This window comes from Cryptomeria japonica, chromosome 8, assembly GCF_030272615.1.
Source record: "Cryptomeria japonica chromosome 8, Sugi_1.0, whole genome shotgun sequence".
In the NCBI taxonomy this organism is placed as follows: Eukaryota; Viridiplantae; Streptophyta; class Pinopsida; order Cupressales; family Cupressaceae; genus Cryptomeria; species Cryptomeria japonica.
Window position 1 is genome coordinate 52,673,573 of NC_081412.1, and position 6,000 is coordinate 52,679,572.

Sequence of the window (6,000 nt, forward strand, 5' to 3'; positions counted from 1 at the left end):
TAGCTCAAGGTCATTACCAGACTCTATACGCCAGCAGCTTCATCCACAACTACCGACAGGAGCTCGCTAGATACCCTACTTTGACTACAGGTTAGGTTCATTGTTTGTCTGATATCATTGCCAGAGCTTAATTTCCTTCAAATCTACAAGTTTGATTATAATATGTGTGCATTTACATTCAATTTTGAGTCTGAATTATGAGTCATGTTGAATCTATAATCCGCAACAATATTTGGATCTGGAATCGGCACGTTTGTTACGGTGTTGCTCCGTTTCATATACTGTTTGAACCCCATCTTCTCTGCTTATGATTTGCCTACAAATTTATGCCAGATATTTCCCATTTGGGAAGCTCGTAGGAATAAGAATCTTAGAACCTAATGTCACTTTGAATTGGAATACAACTTATCGTCATCCTTCGGCTACGATTTTGTTTGGGAGATGGGATTAATAACATCAGGGAAAACTTATAGCTTAATTTTTACTTTTTACCTTTAGTCGAGCATTTTAACTGGAAAACCAACATTTTTTTGCAAGGAATATGTAAAATGCAAGTAGTAGCCAGAGAAGGAAAAAAGGTGAAGGTGTATTAAATTCAATATGCAATGGTGGTTTATTTTCATTAGCTGGCTATGTTTTTTCAATTTATAAAATGCCCAAGGAGAATGCCTCTAAGGAATTTAGGATTTTAATTACTGTTTATTGTATTCTATACATTGGCTAAGCAGATTACCATAAGAAAATAAGACTCTTTTATTGACAGGAACTTCACAGGTCCAGGTGTTCATTTTTATCCTTTTACAGAGTCTTTGAGTTTACATGATTCATTTGTCATTTTCAAAATGCCTTTCCAGATTTTTTAAAATAAATCTATTCTGTGCATATACTACAATCATCGCAGTTTACGAGTAACATTTCTTAGCGGCATTCTATCAAACAGTTCGCTATGCCTTGAGGCAGGGAGGATGTTGGCAAAGGTTGTGCAATTTGGCTTTACACCTGTCGATTGCATTTTCTTGAAATTTTCTAAAGCATTTTCAAGGTATGCATTATGTGCATATCGTGCTATCATGGCATTCCATAAGACCACATTTCTTTTAGGCATTTTGTCAAACAATTAGCATTTTGGGGCATGATTGGCCTTGTCACGGTTTGCTCACAATGTCAGAAGCTGCGAATATTATTTCCAATATCTTGCTTTTGCACTCACGCATCCTTTATAGTTCAATTAGGCGTCCATATTGATGGATATGGCATCTCTGAATGACACTTTTACTGAAGTTTATAGAATGGTTAGGGGAGTCTCTGTTTTCATTTTAAAGATAGTTTTTTTTGTCTTCTTAGCAAAACATTTCTTCTAACAGATGAGTTCAGAATAATTTATCACTATTTTCCTTTTCTGATTATTTCATGTTCCAGAAAAAGTATTACATAGTAAAACTTTAAATCTTTTTTATAAATATCACTTATGTTATTCTTCATTGAAAAATTTGGGAGTAACACTTATTAATTATTTTAGACAAGCCTATATCGGGTAAGAACTTGATAAAGAAAGTGGTATGAATACAATTGTTTTGATGTTTTCAATTATATATTTATCAAAATTACAAACTTCTGAAAAGAATTCAAAAAAATGTTAACACTTATTTTTTTTCAAAAGTTATCATGATTAGATTTTTGTACTGTATTGAAATTCCAGTGTTGTGCTTGTAATGATTATTTTTCTTTTGTTGAGATCCTAGCTTGCATTTGAGGTTATAAGTATTTTAACAATAACTGAGACAACAGAGAAAAAAGGATGACTTAATAGTCAAATGTTTCATTACAATTTCCATAGTTGCAAAACTTAAGTCTCTTAATCCATGATCATAGATTACCCATTTGTCCATGTTGATTATTACATCGATTAATTTATCACTCCTATTCAACACTTTCTTCATGTACATTGGTATCAGCTTACAGGGCCTTCATCTTAGTAGTTGTGCACTTGACAGAGATGGATTTCTATGCATTCAAAGCTTTGGTGGAAATTTGACTGCAATGTTTTTTTTAATTTTTGAGTCAAATTATATCTGTGATATGAATACTAGATCAATATTTGACAATTAGGAAATATTCATTCATCATGGAAACAAGTTTTTGAAATCATTTGAAATAAATGTTTGATAAATTTGGATGATTCAGGTCTAATATAACAGTAATTCATTATAGCATAATTTAATGTTGACCTAACATCGCAGAAGCAACAAATTCAAACCATCGTCAAGTTCAGAATTTCGCTCATTATGGACAAATTTTTTAGAAAGGAGTGAATGCTCTAATACTTAGCTTAAATAGTACCTTTATGAAAAAAAACTTCCAAAACAAGGATTACAGAAACAAACATTTGAGTTCATGAAATGCACTAACCATGCATTTGATTGCTTGTAGAACAGAAAATTTATGCTTCAAAAACATTCTTAATCCATAATCAAACTCAAACAGGTAATATTGAGAAGAACCACTTTTCCCTAGCTGCCAAATTGTTGGGGTATCCTCTCGTACTCTTCATCCATCTTTTGCTGCTATATATAGATCATTTTGAATAATATGATGTTTTATATATGCTTGCATGTCTGCAATCTCCCTAGGTTATCATATCCTAGTTCCTCTGTATTCCTATATCCTAGTTCCTCTGTATTCCTATATCCTAGTTCCTCTGTATCCCTGTTAGCTGCATTTCTTATAAAAAAAGAACATTCAAGTTATAACTTTTTGAATTTCCTTCCGAATAAGATCTCAATACCATAAGTGTCTTCTTGTATTTAGTTTAAGGCTAAAAGTAAAATATGTATATATTTATAATTTTTGTAGTTTTCTCTGTCGTTGCTGCTTTATATGCTTATAATGAAGAATTTTTTTCCCACTATTTCATACTGTTGTTGTCGATAAGAAGGATGAAGTTTGTATGGTTCTAGCCAAAACGTATCTAGCCCCTGACAATTGAAACAAGCCTATGTAATTTGTAATACCTGAGTGATCCAAAAACTCAAAATTCTAATCAAATCCTTTGCATCTATATCACACAATCCTTGACAATCAGTCAATGATAGAACCTTTTTACAATTTTCCATATACTTTACTATTACACTATAACAACTCTCTACCATATGCAGAGAAACTAGATTTATATTTGAACTTTCTGTTCTTATGAATATCAAATAAGTTTTCTTATGTTGTTCTAGCAATATGGCCCAATTATTATACCCCATACACTTCCTTTCATTGTTCAAATAATTCAAAAGAAAACAAAAACCCGCTTCCAAAGGACAGTCACACCTCGTGACTAGACTAGATGCAAGCCACAAGAAAACCGGGTATCTGTCAGCCACTTTATGATAAGCTATCTAGCAGTTTTAATCCACAACCTACTAGATACTCAAATCTTTTGGAAAGTTACATTTTCCAGTGCAATGTTACTGCTAACTTAATACTGTTAACTTTCTTTGGCCTAGGCTATTTGTCTTCAGAATGGCAGCTAGTGGCTTTAGTTGCATCTGCTTGTATATACGCTGATGCAACAAAACAACACTACAACAAAACTACTTGCCATGTGCAACTACTGTATCTGGTTGAGGTATCAATATATGCAGCATTATGGTTTTTCAATTATGTGAAACGAATTATCACTTGTGAAAATTTTGCTTATGTCCTATGCATCCTATCACCTCTGAAGATTATGTTTTACTGTACATCACATGGCTATAGACTAATACTCATTACCCATTAACGTTGTTTAAAATGAAAAAAATGCATCTTAAACCAATACACAATTTGTAGCTGCAAATAAAGATGATGAAATTGTCCAAATATGTTGTAGAATCTTCAAAACTATGGTCACCATCCCAAATCCAGTAATAAAAATAACTTGAAATTTGTAATCGTGTTAAACCCAAACAGAAAGAATAACTTATCATTATTGCAAACTGAATAGCTAATAGAAACCGACATATGTCCAAATGCATAGCCTTTAGAATAAGAAGAAAATCTAACATGGTACTCATTCCAAATTCCTCATGCAGAGGTATTCCAGAGCAATACTCATTCCAAATTTCTCATCAAGTCTGCACATGTTGCATTTCATCTTCTTATCCATATTCCTAAATTTGTTTGTATGGTACATTTTCAAATTTCAACTACTCTCAAATTTCTTTAAATAACATTTTAATTATCTTCATTTTGCAGGTTCACAAAAGAGAAGATGAAAACAATCAAAAGCTAGTTTCTTCTGTACCCATAATATAATCAAAAGCTAGTTTCTTCAACTACTGCACAACTGGATATACCTAAAATATTCAAAGCAACATGTATTTTTTTTTTGTTTTGTAAATAACTAGTTAACTATCTCTCACAACAAACATTCGATATTATGCTTAGTTTTTGTAAATGCAAATTTTGTGCACTGTTCAGTTACAATCAGAACACAGTTACATTCAGAACATGCATAGTATTAGACACCATACTTTCCAAACTGTATATTCAAAGCAACACTTATAATACTATTCACATACCTATAATATTCAAAGCAACACTTATCTTATTTTCTTTTGTAAATAACTAGTTAATTATCTTTCGCTACAAACATTCGATAATATGCTTAGTTTTTGTAAATATAAATCTTATGCACTGTCTACTTGTATAATAGTTTTGAAGACGAGTTCGTAGAACACTACAACACGTTATCTTTTTCGCATTCAATATCAGTTAACTATTTTCAAAATCATATTATATGAATAAAAAAAGTTATACTATGTCAAATTCAACTCTTCTACAGTATAATTGAAATATTATTACATTACTTAATCATTTTTTTTTTATGCCTATTTAGAACATCCAGTCAATGAACTGTGTTTATAGATGTTGTTTCCCAAATATCTATTTTACCAATTAACACGAAATATTATTGGCCTAGAAGAACACAGTACATGTGCAGTAACTACGAACAATTTACATGAAACTACATTATATGAAAAGAAAAAGTTCCAACTAAGTCAAATATAAGCTCACCCAAATTTTAAAATATATCATATATAATTTTATTTAATATATACATTTTTTACATGCTCAAAGTAACTTTATACTACTTTTTTATTCTGAACACTTCACTGCATTGCTACCATGTTTTTAGCTAAAGGCAGGGACTCATGTTGTCTCACAACACTTGTTATACAAGGGAAATAAAAGCGTAGTTTACAATAACATCTTGTTTAACAGTAACAAAGAGATTGTCGGAAGCGTATTTTCTATAAAAACGGATGAACCGTCTACGTTTGAAAACCGATGAACCGTGAAATTTCCCGGCCGGCAAAAAAATCCCGACGTGAGACAATTTTGGTTAGCCGCTTTCCCACATAGAGAAGCCTATCGGCTAAAAATACGCTTCCGACAATCTCTCTGTTGCTGTTAAACAAGATGTTATTGTAAATCAGGCCTGGAATTTGACAGACAAAATGGTCGTTTTTTCACTTTTGAACCATATTTGACAGCTTAAAAAATCAGTAGAACGTATGCATTGATATGCTATTTTTTTCTAAAACTATATAGATGACACTTCAAATTATAAATAAACCGTAAAAAAATATAGTAGGTAATATATATATTAGTTTAGAATGTTTATTATAAAAATACAAATTTATTTAGAATATTTTGAAGGAAGGATGTAGTTGTTTCTAATTTTATAATATTTTAATATGATTTTTTCAAATAGTTCTATTTTTTCATATGAATTTAGAAACTTGTCATAATTGAAATGATAGAATATAATTGATAAAAATATTTTAATATGATTTTTTACAATATATTCTATTTTTTTATATATCAATTTAGAAACTTAGTCCATTTAATTTTTTAAATATATTTAATAAGATTGTTATAGAAACTTGTCATAACGTATATAATTTTAAAATTTTAATGTTTATTATTACTAAATTAGTAATTATTAATTGATTATCATTTAATATA